Genomic DNA, 16418 nt, shown 5'->3' with positions numbered 1-16418 from the left:
CTCATGCTCGGAGCTGAGCATGGACTGTAACTCACCAAGCTTCTCTGTCCATGGGATGTCCCAGGCAAAGATATTGGAGTGTGGGTTGTTATTTCCTCCTCCAAGGAGATCTTCTCAACCCAGGGATCGAACGTGCATCTCCTGCATTGGCAGGCAGATTCTTCACCATTGAGTCACCTGGGAAGCCAAACTGTGCCACCTACATTTGTCCAAGTGGGCCCTGGTCTTGGTTGCCTCCATGCTTTTGGACCTGATAGCCGCTACCTGAATTCTCATCCTCAAGGCTCCACACCACCTTCATCCCTCTTTATGATTCTGAATGTGGGTCAGATTTTTCTTCCAGAAAGTTTTCCTTGATTCCTCAGACAGTACTTGGGGGCTCCTGGCCTCTACTCCCAGCGTTCTCTGTGTTTGCTTCCATCTAAGTATTTATCTTTCCATTTCTTGCCTTTGTTGCCTTGTACTCAACCCACTGTGAAAGAGTCTAACATTTTAATATATTGTTCTCTACAAACTTGGGATAAAGAATGACATGCAGGACTTCCCTTGTGTGTTAAAAATCTGCCTGTCAGTGCAGAGGACATGGATGCAATCCCTGGTCAAAAAGATTCCACACATCACAGAGCAACTTAGCCTATGAGCCACAACTGCTGAGCCCATGTGCCCTAGAGACTGTGCTTCACAACAGGAGAAGCCGCTGCAAGGAGCCCAAGTGCTTACAACTAGAGAACAGCCCCTACTCAGCACAAGTAGAGAAACCCACACAGAGCAATGAATACCCAGTGCAGCCAAAAATAAATAAATAAATACACACTAAACCTTTATTAAAAAAAAAAAAAAGGATGACATACAGACAAATCATGGCATCTTCAAGGTGGAAGAAAACTGCTGATTATTGCACATTTTCAATAAGCCTTGCTTGGTATTCCAGGTGGCTTATCTCATCATACCATCCCAAATATACCCTGAAACTGATATTATTGCCAATATCATCATTTTACAAGTAAAAAAAGCTTCCTCTCAGAGAAGCTATGTAATTTTACAGAAACTGTCCCAAGGTCACACCAAGAGCAGGATATTCAGATCTGTCTGTGTCCAGACCTCAAACCAGCTCTGTGTCACTGCGCTGCTTCCTTTACTCCTAAGGATTTATATTTTTGGTTTGAATCTAGCCAAATGCCAACTGTGCTTTCAAATTTCCTCAGACAGTGACCCGTGGGTACTATGTTGAATCACCTAGAAACAAGGTGCTTATTTCTCCAGCTTCTGGGAATGCCGGTTGCTGATGGGAATTGCCCTTTGTGAAGGCAGCTCCTTCGCCTTTTTGATGATTGATTTACTTGTTTACGGCTGCATGGACCTTCACTGCTGCCCATAGGCCTCCCCTAGTCTCAGTGCACAGGCTTCTCATTGCACTGGCTTCTCTTGTGGAGCACAGGCTCTAGGAGGGCAGCCGTCAGTAGTTGCAGTATGTGGGTTTAGTAGTGGCGGTGCACGGGTTTTGTTGCCCTGTGGCATGGGGGGATCTTCCCATACCAGGGATAGAACCCATGTCTCCTGCATGGGCAGGCAGATTCTTAACCACTGGACCACCAGGGAAGTCCTTGACAATTTTTTTATATGCTCCCTCCTGGGTTCAGCCTAATCCAGTGACTGGTCGATACAGAGGTATGGTCTGTATCGTAGGCAAGGTCTCTGTTTCAATTCAGGAAGACTGCAGGGTCATGCCAGCCCCAGAGCCCCTGGGATTTGCCGAGGCTTCAGCTGCACCTGTGGTGCTCTTCAGTCTCTCCCTCTGCCCCTTCCTGCTTCCCTCAATCTCTTACAAACATTGCTCCAGAGGACACTACCTAGGATACTTCCTGCAGACACATCTCCACCTCCATCTCTGTCTCTCAGGAACCCAACCACAGAGAAGATGATAGAAAGTCCCTAATTACAAATTACTAATCAGAGTAAGACTTTCAAGCAACCTTCTAGCAGTGGTTTAGGGACACAATGCATCACTATTTGGGGGTAAAATATATCCCCTGAATGTTATCACTTGATCCAGATGTTGTAAAACTCCCAAGTCTCTTTTGCATGCCTCTCCACCACCATAGTATTAGGCTGGCCTTTCAGGTGTGCCCTATGGTTAGGGAGGCAGAGCCCATGAGCACCAGCAGCTCAACACAATCAAACTAGTCCTGTCACTGAGACGGTAGTGGCAATTCCTGCTTTCAGAAAAATGAGGACCCCTTTTTCAGTGCAGCCAGTCACTGCTCTGCTCGCCAGGTAAGGTTTTACGTAGATGTATTTTTAACTTGGATAGTGCTCAGATAAAAGTAGTAAATGATGTAACTGGGAGTCCAAAATCATGCTATATACCCATTCAGCCATCATACATTACTTGTTAGAATCAATACTCACAGTTTAAAACATCTTGCCTCATTGTCATAGCTGTCATGAGATTATATTGGGAAAATGTGAACAGTAATGCCTAGAAATGGAAGAGAGTTTCACCCTAGAGAAGACTCTATGTGACATATGATCATCATAGCTACTTTTATGGCGTTCTTACTCTAGCCTAGACAAATATGTATATTGTTAGATTGCTATTGTTATAAAACAACTACTGTTATCATTCAGCAATTTTTTTTCTTCAAATACCACCTAATTTATTGGGCGTTTACTATTCTGGAATCATATCGCTAAGCAGATCCCACGCTTTATCTCTCAAAAGCTCTGCAGAATAGGCACCCCCTCCCTCTTCCATTTCATGGGTGATAAAAATAAAGCTTACAATGTTTAAATATCTTACTGTGGGCCTAAGCCAAGTTTCAAATCCAGGTCTGCAGAATCCAAAACCCTTGGTTTTAATCAATGCAATGCACATGCACATTTTGCCTACATAACGAGTCTCTCTGATGGAATGGCATTTGGAAGAGAGAGAAAGTAGTCAATCCATATGGTCCTATTGAGTAGTAGTAAGACAAATGAGAAGAAATTACAAAGCAGACAGAGACTTAACATAAGTGTATCAAACGACCCGGTTCAAACTGTTGTTCAGTCACTACTTTGTGTTTTGACTTTTTGCAACCCCAAGGACTGCAGCAAGCCATGCCTTCCTATCCCTCACTATCTCCTGGAGTTTGCCCAAGTTCATGTCCATCAAATCAGTGATGCCCTCCAACTATTTTATCCTCTGTTGCCCTCTTCTCCTTTTGTCTTCAATCTTTCCCTTTCAAACAGATCAAAGTCCAAACTCTAGGGACGGTCAGACACAGCTGAATATAGATACTCAACTCTTGGGCAAGAACAGGTTTCCTCTGTTGGCTTAATTCTCAGGGTTAGACAAAGATGGCCACAAGAACATTGAGACTCACAAACTATCACTTTAGCAACTCTACCAGAGAGAATGTTTGCCCTTTCCTAATTGTGCTATAAGAATCCTAAGATTGGTTCTGAATAAGCTGACTTTCATCAGATACACTCCTCAGAACTGGTCACTTCAAGGTGGTTTACAGTTATGGTCCAGGACTGGGGAATATGTTGACTCTGGATCTAGGAGGTCAGCTTGGGGGTGCTGGAAACTCCTTCCAAAGTATGTGGGCTGAGACAAGGGGAGGAGAGATTTTCCAAATGAGAGACTGACAGAGAGTGAGAGATCCTCAGAAGACAAAAATGTCAGAGGCCATCTACAGTGAAGAATAGATTTTGACATCTCATAATACACTTTGTTGGAGACCTATTCATATCTCCCTGGCTCTTACAATGTCTGTACACACCAGCCCAGCCAATTGCTACTCCTCTGCTCCTTTGCTAAAGACTAAAGATTGTTCTGCAATTCTGGCCTCTCACTTACACTTTGGGAATTAACTCCTCTCCATAGCAGATATTAATATAACCAGTAATTGTGCAATCTTATGAATAAATACCCTAGGAACCTTACCTCTTAGGTTAGGTAATTCTGAGGTTCCTAGACTTCCTCTGCAAGATTAAGCCCTAATGATCTAAAGCAATAACTTGATTTAAAATACACTCTTTGTTTATTTCCCTGTCAATCCCCCATGGAAATTCTGCACATCCCTACTACATAGGGATACCAGGATAACCTCACAAATAAACTAATTGCACTTAAGTCCTATCTCACAAGTCAAAAATAAGGTGATAGGCTGTTTCATGTGGTCGTGAACTTCACAGCAGTCAAAGCATTCATGAACATAAGAAGGCATTTGCAGAGACTCGGGAATGAAAGGGGTGATAGAACTGAAGGACCCATGTTTAGATCCTGCTGTCCTTTCTAAAGCTAAGTTGAATCATTATTTATCTGACTTCACTCTTACAGAAAAAAAGACTTTAATTCATGCTTTGGATTCTGAAGTTTATGAATGAGTTAGAAGAGTTCTCTGGGGAGGACTTTTTTTCTAGCAGTTGTTGGAAAGGACTATATTCAGCCTCTTTTGTTGTGGCACATTCTTACAAAATGACCTTCTTTGTTTGCTCAGCTCTTCTTCAGCTTAGGAAGTGCTCAAGGTTACTAGAATATGTCATTTCCTTGGTCCTGACTAGTTTTAAATTTTAACACCCACCATCATCCAGGCAGAGAATGAGCCTTCAGAAAAGATTTTCTAAAACAAAGGATGCATGCAGCTGCCACAGAGAAGTAGGTGAGGGTGTGTCATCAACGTAAGTTCTTTGAGTTCTTTTGGACATACGCCCAGGACACAGAAATGTAAAGGAAGTGATTTCTTTCGAAATAAACTTATCAATCAAAAAAAGAGAAAGAAAATAACTATTTCGTCTTTCTTTGATGTGTGAAAGAATGCATGTCATTTGGAACTTATTCCCAAGTGATATCTTTTATTTCCCCACTGGTAGTTTTGCACAACTCACTCATGAAATACTAATGATAGGTAGAATTTGTTGAGTGGTAACTCTGTGCAGAGCATGATGAACACTCCTTAATACAAATTATTACACTGACTCCTCTCAAGAAAACATGTGCATGGCATCAGCATCTGAAGTTCACACAACAAGGAGAGGCAGCTCTCCATGTGTCTAGTGGCATATTAGTAATGCCCTCTAAAGGTGACGCTTAAACCGGTGAGCATTTATATGGCTCACAAGACTATGGGGCAGCTGGGCCATTTTCTCAGCCTCAACTAGGCTGGCTCATGCATCTGTGATCAGCCATGAGTTAAAGATGGTTTCAGGGAAGATGGCTCTGCTGAGCTCTTTTGAACTCACTCACATGTTTGGGGTCAAGTGGCAATTGGCTAAATTATGGTGCTCTTGGTTGAGTCAACTGGGCTCTCCATCAGCTGGCCTCTCCATCAGCTGGCCTCATGCTCCAGGAGGCTAGAACAGGTTTGTTTTTATATGCTCACAGGTTATTACTGTTCCTCTCTGATGGAGTGCCTGGAGCCATTCCCATATTCTGAATGCCGTCTCACAAGTTTGGGGTCTACTGGGCCAATCAGGTTCCTTAATCTATGAGCTCTGGTTTTATTAGCACAACCCAAGTTTGGGTTCTGTTTTGTTTTGTTTTACTTTTCCTTTACCTTTTAAGATTCCTCTTCCTTTTAAAATCTCACCTTCTTTGAATTCATAGATACACAGAATAAACTAGTGGTTACCAGAGGAGAGAGGGAAGAAAGGAGGGGCAAAATAAGGATAGGGGGAAAAGAAGTGTTATGGGATTATATGAAATCATGTGTGTGAAACTTTTGAAAATTATAAAAATACTACAGAGTTTAAAGAATCTGTCATCATTAAAAGATTAAAAATTGTGCCTTCTCTTTTTTAAGTATTATGATAGTGCTTAAGTCTATAAATCTTTAAAAAATCTTATTGCATTCAATTGAATTTGGTTACTCATCCATGGAAAATGATAGGAAAGAGGACTCTCACCCCCATATTTGTATAAATGACTTTGAAACCAAAGGGCAGGTATCTGCCTTTCTCTCTTGTCATCTCTTCTGTGAGTTCAGACCCATCTTTGAGTCAGTGGCAAGGCTATAAACAATGATGGTGTTATCTCATCTGTTCATTTATTATTCAGTGGTCCTCTGCCAAGACACTCTTCAATGCAAGGCTTTGTAGTAGCTGCTTGGGACGCAAATGGGTGAAAACCAGTCTTGGTCCTTAAAGAGCTAGCAGGCTTCTGGATGAGCCTGTGATGTAGAAAAAATCTCTTCAGGTAACCTTGGGTTTGTTGAAATACACACATCTTTGGGGGTTTCTTCTGTGCTCTTCTTCTATGCCCGAGAGGACTCTTGTATAGAGAAAGAAGTCTGTGTGGCTGAGGGTTATCGGGGAGGACCGTCTGGCTCCTGAGCTGTCTTCTCCTGCAGGCTTCCCTAGCAGAGGAGATGCCCTCGTTCGTCCCCAACCACCCTGCCAGCCTCCTCTGCCAATGTCAGGTGCTGCTGTGGCCTCCCGTCTTGAAGTCTGCACTCTGTGGGGCCCTCCTCTAGCGTCCAGATCTCCTCCAGGCTCAGAAGCTGTCACCCTCTGGGGGCTGGTGGTCATCATGCATAAGCTGTGGGTCTCTCTGCACAGGTGGCAGTGTGCAAGTTAGCTTCAGCTCCCTCTTTGTTCCCCCACCACCCCTGCACTGCACTGCATGGTAGCTTCTTGCTGACTGTGCTTCTCTGAAGGGCTTGCAGACTCCCAAGGCTCTGCCCAAGGATGCAGGAATCAAGTTCTGATGCTGTCAAGTTCTCTTCAATGATATTAGGTTTCCTTAGCCTCCAACTTGATACTTCACACCAAGGGGTAAAAGGAAAAGCCAGGGGAAGGCTTGAGAACATATAACATGATAGGCTTTACATTTAACAAGGATGGCCTGATTGCTAAGTTGGGAGAAGACTAAGGGTGAATCAAAGGCGGAAGCAAGGAGGTCAGGTACCATATTATTGAAATAATCCAAATAAGAGATGATGGTGCCTTGAACCAGAGTGGTCATGCTAGAGATGGTGAGAAGTAGGTGGGTCCTAGACATATTTTAAAAATAGAACAAACAGGGTTTGCTAATGAAATAGATGTGGGGTGTGATTGAAAGAGAGGAATTAGGAACTTTGCACCTAACATAAGGTTGTGCAAAAAGTTCATTCAAGTCTCTCTGTAAGACAGTATGGAAAAACCTGAACAAATTTTTTGGCCAACCCATTAGAAGGATGGAATTCCATCTACAGAGGGGGAGAAGGATGCAGAGAGGCAGGTTGGGGACAAAAAAGTTGGGAGTTAGTTTCTGGTACAATCTTATATATTCACATGGAGATGTCAGACGTAGTTGGTTATAATTCTGTGGCAAACTCAGAGGAGACCCAGACTTGGTGCGTCATTTTGGGAGTCATCAGCGTATGGATGGTATTAAAGTTGTGAAACTCCATGCCAGTGAGTATAGATAGAGAAAGGTGATGTTCAAAAACTGGATCCTAGAGCACATCAAAGTTTGGTAGTGGGGAACTGGGCATCAAAGAGCAGAGGAGATTGAGATGGAACCAGTGGAAAACAGGAGAATGGTATCCTGGAAGAAATGAGGAATGCTTTTCACTGCAGAGGGAGTGGTCACTTGGTCAAATGCTACCAATAGGTTAAGGAAGATGAGGTTTGCAACATGCAGGTCTCTGGAGAGACATTAACAAGAGACATTTCATGAAGTGGAAATGAGATAAGCCCGAATGGAGCGAGTCCAAGAGAGAACAGAGAGAGATACAAAGGCAATAAACATCTCTTTGAATGAGGTTTGCTAAAAGCAGGAGCAAAGAATATGTGGCAACAGCTGGAATATGTGGCATGCAGAGAAGGGAGTTTTTTAGGATAAGAGGAATTACACACCAGCTCTGTTGCTAATAAAAATATTTGTGCAGAAGAGATAAAGGATGCTTGTAGGGGTAAGGTCCTTGCATAGAGAAGAGAGGATGGGTTCTGGTGTAAAAGTGCAGAGATAGGTTCTGGACATAAACACAGATGTGTGTCATTCATACTGACTAGAAGAAAGTGCAGGATATAGGATATAGTGTCAGGATATAGTCCAGATATGTACAAGGTAGAAGTGGTGGGGAGACTGTGAGAAAATTGTCTTCTGCTTCCTTCTATTTCCCCAGTTAAACAGGAAACAAGAGCAAGAGATGGTAGGTCACTGTGCAGTCAAAGCTTTTTGGAGCTGCCATCCTGGAATGTAACAAGTTGGAAAGAGTGTGGTGATAGGAGAGTGTGATGGTTGAAGCTGAGATTACAGGGAAGCGGTGGTTATTTGAATGCCAAGGTCTGGGGAGGGGGGATAGAGAGAAGGCAAAAGACGTAAGAGATCAGGTGACTGCCAGGATTGTCTTCACTGATACTGAAATCACCAGCTGGTGATATGAACAGTAATTAAAATTATGAGAATGAATCAAGAGTTATACACTTTTCAGAATAAAAAGGGAGATGGCCTTGAATCACAGGTCTGCAGATGCCTGTAACAAGGAGAGGGGTGAGAGGTATAAATTGATGATATAAACTTCAAAGCGAATTTTCCGAGAAGAAGGAAGAAGAATCTGGATACAGTCATGGGAAAACAGGACGACATCTCTCCCATCTCCAGGCTAATGATAGAGGGAATCCAAAAAAAAATTACAAATTAAAATAACTTTGTGGGGAGACAAGATTCCTAGGAGTATCTGAGTTTCTGTTAGAGCAAGAAGGTAGAATAGAATTTACTAGAGTTTACAAGGAAGAGGTTAAGGATATAGTCATTGTTTGTTGTTTAATCATTAAGTCATGTCTTTTGCAGCCTCCTGAACTGAAGCTCGCCAGGGTCCTCTGTCCATGAACTCTCCCAGGAAAGAATGCTAGAGTGTGTTGCCATTCCCTTCTCTAGGGGACCTTCCCGACCCAGGGATCGAAGCTGCTGCTCTAGTCGTGTCTCCCGTGTTGGAGTTGGATTCTTTACTGCTGAGCCCCAGGTGATATTGCTAATGACTGATCTAGAATTGCAGAGAGCACAGTGGAAAGATCTGGGAATTGGGAAGAGGTGGAGAGGGATCTGGATATTACATACGGAGCTATACACAAACATATTCAGGGGAGAAGGAATGACCTAGGGCTATAGGGTTTCTTACAGTGTCTGATGGAAACGATGGTCAAGATGGCCTCCAAGACACTGGTGATAAGGCTGCGACCCAAGTGGGAAGTAGAGTGTGAGGCTTTTCCTGGTGCTCCCAGAACCCTAGGACACTCTTTTCTCTCCTCCCAGTGGTCTGTGGAAACTAAGGGAGGCAGGGTGTTACTGGGAGCAATAAAGTTTGATTCCTTTCTCGCTCTTGCTGAATGTTCTTTGCTTGGTTCATTCATTAATTCATGGAACAATATCTATTTGAGTCCAGCTGAATGTGGGCTTCCCCCTTTAGCTCAGTTCGTAAAGAATCTGCCTGCAGTGCAGGAGATCTGGGTTCAATTTCCGGGTTGGGAAGATCCCCTGGAGGAGGAAATGGCAACCCACTCCAGTATTCTTGCCTGGAGAATCCCATGGACAGAGAAGCCTGGCAGGCTATAGTCCACGGGGTCACAAGAGTCGGACACAACTTAGCGACTAAACCACCACCACCACCAAACCCGAATGCTAGAGCAACAGCATTTAGCACTTAGCAGCCATGAGACAAAAGTCAGTTTCTTCTCTCATGGAGGCTTCAGAGTATTTGCAGAAAATTGACTTTATTCATTCAGCCAACAAATATTTGGAGGGTGACATGGTCAGATTTGCGTTTTCCTCTTAAAGCTTGATCTGGCTTTACTAGGGAAAATGGACTCAGGTAGGGCATGGGTGAGACGGAGCAACCAGTTAGTATGTCAGTGTTGCAGTCCAAATGAGAAGCTAGAGAATAGAGTGGGAAGGTACAGAGATAGAGGATGCTTCCAGGTGGCTCAGTGGTAAAGAATCTGCCTGCCAATGCAAGAGACACAGGAGACGTGGGTTCGATCCCTGGGTCAGGAAGATCTTCTGCAGGAGAAAATGGCAACCCAGTCCAGTATTCTTTCCTGGAAAATCCCATGGACAGAGGAGCCTGAAAAGCTGCAATCCATGGGATTGCAAAGAGTCAGACAGGGCTTAGGGACTGCACATGTGCATAGCGATAGAAAGAAGTGAATGGATTTGAAATACATCTGTGACCATATGTAAACTATGGTGATGGATAGGAAGGAGGTGAGGGAAATGATAGTGTCAAAGACAATTTCTACATTTCTGACTTAATTGCCAAATGAATAATGATGTCATACACTGAGACTGGAAACAATGGAGATGACCAGTTTTAGGGAAAGAGAATCATAGGTTTATGTGACCTATTTAGATGAAGTTAAAGTAGTCAGCAGAAAATATTAACACTTGATATTTGTTGTATATTCTGCTCTACATCAGGCATCCTCCTAAGCGCTTAACAGTTATTAAATCAGTGACTGTATGCATGCCAAGTCGCTTCAGTCATATCTGATCCTTTCAATCCCATGGACTACAACCCATCAGGCTCCTCAGTCCATGGGACTCTCCAGGCAAGAACACTGGAGTGGGTTGCCATGCCCTTCTCCAGGGGATCTTCCCGACCCAGGGGTCGCGTCCTCATCTCTTATGTCTCATGCATTAGCAGGCAGGTTCTCTACCACTAGTGCCACCTGGGAAGCCCCGTTATAACAAGATGGCAGAAATTCTTCTCCATGTTGTAAAGGAAGAAACTGAGGCTCTGAGTGACTAAATAACTTCCAGGGTCCCATCTTCCTTGGTGGCTCATATGGTAAGGAATCTGCCTGCAATGCAGGAGATCTGAGTTCAATCCCTGGGTCAAGAAGATCCCCTGGAAAAGGGAATGGCAACCTACTCCAGTATTCTTGTCTGGAGAATGCCTTGGACAGTGGAATCCGGTGGGCTATACTCCATGGGTTTACAAAGAGCTGGACACAACTGAGAGACTACCACTTTCACTTTCGGGTCACACTAGCTGCCAGTCCATTCCAAAGGCCCTGGCTTACCCACGACTCTATGCTGTCTTCCTAGGGGTTACTTAAATATCTGAATATCTAACACCTCAAAGAAGGGATCTGGGCTGGAAATAGAAGCTTCAGCCGTAATCAGGGACAGTATGACCCAAGGGGAAAAAAATTTAAAAAGCCACACGTAGAACAGAATTACCAAGAGTCTGAGAAACTGGCAGAAATAAAAGGAGTTCCAGAATGTCGTGTTGAGAAATGCTTGCTTTCTAAAGGGGGTGGGTAGGGGAATGAGTTTCTCAGGGCTACCATATAAGAAAAAAGCACAAATGGGTGGCTTAGAACAACAGAAACATATTTTTTCACGGTTCAGGTGTGAGCAGAGTGGGTTCCTTCTTAGGGCTGAGAAGGGGAGCTCTTCCAAGTTCCTCTCCTAACTTCTGGCTGCCGTCATTCCTTGGTGTCCCTTGGCTTGTAGAAGCATCATTTCAATCTCCACCTCTATGGTATCTTTCCCTCTGTCTCTGCATCTCTCTGGGTCTCCAACCTCTCTCTCCTTATAAGAACATCAGGAATGGGATTGAGGGCCCATCCTATTCCAGTACAGCCTTATCTTAATTTGATTATATCTGCAAAGAATAAGGTCACATGCATAGGCATGAACTTTGGGAAGACACTATTCAACCCACTACAGTAAGAGAAATGACGTTATAACAAACCAGTTTTTTTCTACCTTGGTTAGGCACCCATACCTTCCAGTTTTTCAGATCACTTGATTTGAGCTCCTCACCAAAATCCTAATTTCTTCCTCACTGTGAATGTTTGTGATCACAAAGAGCAGTTACTTGGTCAGGACTTCTGCTGGATGGTCACATTTCTCTTTTCTCTAGGTCAATGGTTATTAAATTTGTTAAAACAGATGCTGGTTCTAACCCCCAGAGTTTCTAATTCAGTAGTTCAAGGGTGTGACCCCCCAAATTTGCATTTTTTTTTACAAGTTCCCAGGTGATGTTGATGTTGATTCTGCTAGTTCTGAACCACATTTTGAGAATCACTGCTCTAGACTCCAAGAAAACTGCTTTCTCCAACTCTGTCCTTGGGTAAAAGAGCTCACAGTTACATCAATTATTTATTTCTCTGTTTCCTATCTGTAGTTTGTGACTAGATGCACCAAAACCCCCAACAGATGCAAGAATGCTGGTGCTTATGCTGACATTGTTACCCTAATCATGCTGGTTACCATTTTCTGTACCCCACTACAAGTTTCAAAGTGCCTTCCCAGCCTCTATTTTTTTTAATTTTTTAATTTTTTTTTAATTTTAAAATCTTTAATTCTTACAGGCATTCCCAAACATGAACCCCCCTCCCACCTCCCTCCCCATAACATCTCTGTGGGTCATCCCCATGCACCAGCCCCAAGCATGCTGTATCCTGCGTCAGACATAGACTGGCGATTCAATTCTTACATGATAGTATACATGTTAGAATGCCATTCTCCCAAATCAACCCACCCTCTCCCTTTCCCTCTGAGTCCAAAAGTCCGTTATACACAGCTGTGTCTTTTTTCCTGTCTTTCATACAGGGTTGTCATTGCCATCTTCCTAAATTCCATATATATGTGTTAGTATACTGCATTGGTGTTTTTCTTTCTGGCTTACTTCACTCTGTATAATCGGCTCCAGTTTCATCCATCTCATCAGAACTGATTCGAATGAATTCTTTTTAATGGCTGAGTAATACTCCATTGTGTATATGTACCACAGCTTTCTTATCCATTCATCTGCTGATGGACATCTAGGTTGTTTCCATGTCCTGGCTATTATAAACAGTGCTGCGATGAACATTGGGGTACATGTGTCTCTTTCAATTCTGGTTTCCTCGGTGTGTATGCCCAGAAGTGGGATTGTTGGGTCATACGGTAGTTCTATTTGCAATTTTTAAAGGAATCTCCACACTGTTCTCCATAGTGGCTGTACTAGTTTGCATTCCCACCAACAGTGTAGGAGGGTTCCCTTTTCTCCACACCCTCTCCAGCATTTATTGCTTGCAGATTTTTGGATCGCAGCCATTCTGACTGGTGTGAAGTGGTACCTCATTGTAGTTTTGATTTGCATTTCTCTAATAATGAGTGATGTTGAGCATCTTTTCATGTGTTTGTTAGCCATCCATATGTCTTCTTTGGAGAAATGTCTATTTAGTTCTTTGGCCCATTTTTTGATTGGGTCGTTTATTTTTCTGGAATTGAGCTGCATAAGTTGCTTGTATATTTTTGAGATTAGTTGTTTGTCAGTTGCTTCATTTGCTATTATTTTCTCCCATTCAGAAGGCTGTCTTTTCACCTTGCTTATATTTTCCTTTGTTGTGCAGAAGCTTTTAATTTTAATTAGATCCCATTTGTTTATTTTTGCTTTTATTTCCAGAATTCTGGGAGGTGGATCATAGAGGATCCTGCTGTGATTTATGTCTGAGAGTGTTTTGCCTATGTTCTCCTCTAGGAGTTTTATAGTTTCTGGTTTTACATTTAGATCTTTAATCCATTTTGAGTTTATTAAAAATATGGAACGCTTCACGAATTTGCGTGTCATCCTTGCGCAGGGGCCATGCTAATCTTCTCTGTATCGTTCCAATTTTAGTATATGTGCTGCCAAAGCGAGCACCCAGCCTCTATTTAATGTAACCATCTCATGAGTGATAAGTTGGATCTTGTTGCCCCATTTTACCAAAGAAAACTTCCATTCAGAGGAGTTCAGTATCTCAAAGAACATCGTCACCCGCTGGTAGTAGAAGCTTTGTCACAAATTCCCGTCTTTTCATTCCAGGGCCATTGCAATCTCAGCTCCTCAGCAGCTGCTTCATAGATTCAGAACCCAACTCTTGATGAAAAGATCTGGGTGGAGCTCCATGAAAAATGACTACAATTGAGACAACTTGCAATTTTGTTTTCTAAGGTATTTTTGCTACCAGCTACAAGATCAAGGTGGTGGTGATGTTCTCTTATTCCCTTCCTCTTATCCTAGAAGAGGGCTTGCCAGCCTAGTTCATCAAAGTACTTTGTTCTCTGCTCCCTCTGTTTGTCCAAAAGGCAAGCTTTGTATATACATGTCGGAGCACATTTCCTGACACTAGTTCTCTGAAGTTGATCTGTCCCTCCTGACTCTTCTGAGGAACCAAGGCAGGTAAACATGATGTGAGCTGTGTTTTCTCTTATTGCCTCAACCTTCCTCCTCTATGACTTCACCTGTTTTCAGGATCACATATCTGGCAAGAGGTAAAGCTGAGATTTGAACCTGTCAAGTCTACATCCCTAACCATTTCATACTGCCCTGCTCCCAGACCTCAAGAGTCCCCATTTTCTAACAAAGTCTTACTGAATTCCTGAACCTGACACGGTGTAACCAGCTCACCCACGTTTGCATCTTCTGTGTACTCCAGCAAGGCCGACTCCTCTGAGCAGCAGTTTCCAGCTCACCTGTCATGCTCACTCCTGTCTCTGTGACATACATCAGAGTCATCAAAAACACAAGTTCTGGAGCCAAATAATTCTAAGATATAACTTCTCACTTCTTCCATTACATTGTAACCTTGAGCAGGTCACTGATTTCTGTAACCACCATCTCTTCATCTGTAAAATGGATACAATAATATCAACCTTGCTCAGTTGCTATGAGAGTTAAATGGATAATTTTTGCACTGAGTGGCATCTCAGTAACTGGAGCTCTTCTTATTGGCATCATGCTATTGCCCCAACCTAGAGCACTGGATTTACTCCTTTTGCCCAAATGTCCCTAAATGCTCACCTCACTTTGTCCCCACATGAAAACACCCTGACTGTAAGCAGATAGGGTAGGGATGTGGTCCCAGAAAAAGAGAATCAGGCATGGCTTTCTTGACATAAAAGAAGCCATTTTGTGATCTAAGCCTGGTTGCAATGCTTGTCTTTGAACTGGTCTCAGTAATAACAATCCTAAGAGAACAAAAGGACAAATTTATCAGGCAAGAGAAGTAACAATAGAAAGGATAACAAATCAGTTGCAAAGACTCCCTGTTCTATTTCAATGGTAAAGACTAACCTAAGGCACTGTCCTGAGCTGTTTAACAGAATTTAAATCATCCTCAAGTGATCAACAACCAGACCAGCTGGAATCTAAGGAATGATCATGTTGACTGTTTCTGACCCGCCCCTCCTTCAGTTCAGTTCAGTTCAGTTCACTCGCTCAGTCGAGTCAGGTTCTTTGTGACCCCATGAATCGCAGCATGCCAGGCCTCCCTGTCCATCACCAACTCCCAGAGTTCACTCAGATTCATGTCCATCGAGTCAGTGATGCCATCCAGCCATCTCATCCTCTGTCATCACCTTCTCCTCCTGCCCCCAATCCCTCCCAGCATCAGAGTCTTTTCCAATGAGTCAACTCTTCGCATGAGGTGGCCAAAGTTTCAGCTTTAGCATCAGTCCTTCCAAAGAAATCCCAGGGTTGATCTCCTTCAGAATGCATTGATCGGATCTCCTTGCAGTCCAAGGGACTCTCAAGAGTCTTCTCCAACACCACAGTTCAAAAGCATCAGTTCTTCAGCATTCAGCCTTCTCCACAGTCCAACTCTCACATCCATACATGACCACTGGGAAAACCATAGCCTTGACTAGACAGACCTTAGTCGGCAAAGTAATGTCTCTGCTTTTGAATATGCTATCTAGGTTGGTCATAACTTTTCTTCCAAGGAGTAAGTGTCTTTTAATTTCATGGCTGCAGTCACCATCTGCAGTGATTTTGGAGCCCCAAAACATAAAGTCTGACGCTGTTTCCACTGTTTCCCCATCTATTTCCCATGAAGTGATGGGACCGGATGCCATGATCTTCGTTTTCTGAATGTTGAGCTTTAAGCCGACTTTTTCACTCTCCTCTTTCACTTTCATCAAGAGGCTTTTTAGTTCCTCTTCACTTTCTGCCATAAGGGTGGTGTCATCTGCATATCTGAGGTTATTGATATTTCTCCTGGCAATCTTGATTCCAGCTTGTGTTTCTTCCAGCCCAGTGTTTCTCATGATGTACTCTGCATAGAAGTTAAATAAGCAGGGTGACAGTATACAGCCTTGACGTACTCATTTTCCTATTTGGAACCAGTCTTTTGTTCCATGTCCAGTTCTAACTGTTGCTTCCTGACCTGCATACAGATTTCTCAAGAGGCAGGTCAGGTGGTCTGGTATTCCCATCTCTTTCAGAATTTTCCACAGTTTATTGTGATCCACACAGTCAAAGACTTTGGCAGAGTCAATAAAGCAGAAACAGATGTTTTTCTGGAACTCTCTTGCTTTTTCCATGATCCAGTGGATGTTGGCAATTTGGTCTCTGGTTCCTCTGCCCTCCCCTCCTTAGTTGACTCCCAACTAAGGCTTGGACTCTTGTCTACTGCCCAAGCCCCTTCATGAATATGCATGTACTCATGGATTATGACATCTCCAGTTTGCTGTTCTG

General features: G+C 43.2%; 1 non-coding gene across 1 annotated transcript; it reads right to left on the bottom strand.

Moving 5' to 3' along the window:
* Window positions 1-13497: 13497 nt before the first annotated feature.
* Window positions 13498-13604, bottom strand: LOC138446347 (U6 spliceosomal RNA). The gene has a single exon (XR_011259285.1). It is a non-coding gene; the product is annotated as a U6 spliceosomal RNA (small nuclear RNA).
* Window positions 13605-16418: the final 2814 nt, after the last annotated feature.

Source organism: Ovis canadensis, chromosome 9 (assembly GCF_042477335.2).
Source record: "Ovis canadensis isolate MfBH-ARS-UI-01 breed Bighorn chromosome 9, ARS-UI_OviCan_v2, whole genome shotgun sequence".
NCBI lineage: Eukaryota > Metazoa > Chordata > Mammalia > Artiodactyla > Bovidae > Ovis > Ovis canadensis.
This window is presented reverse-complemented; position numbering and strand designations above follow the sequence as displayed.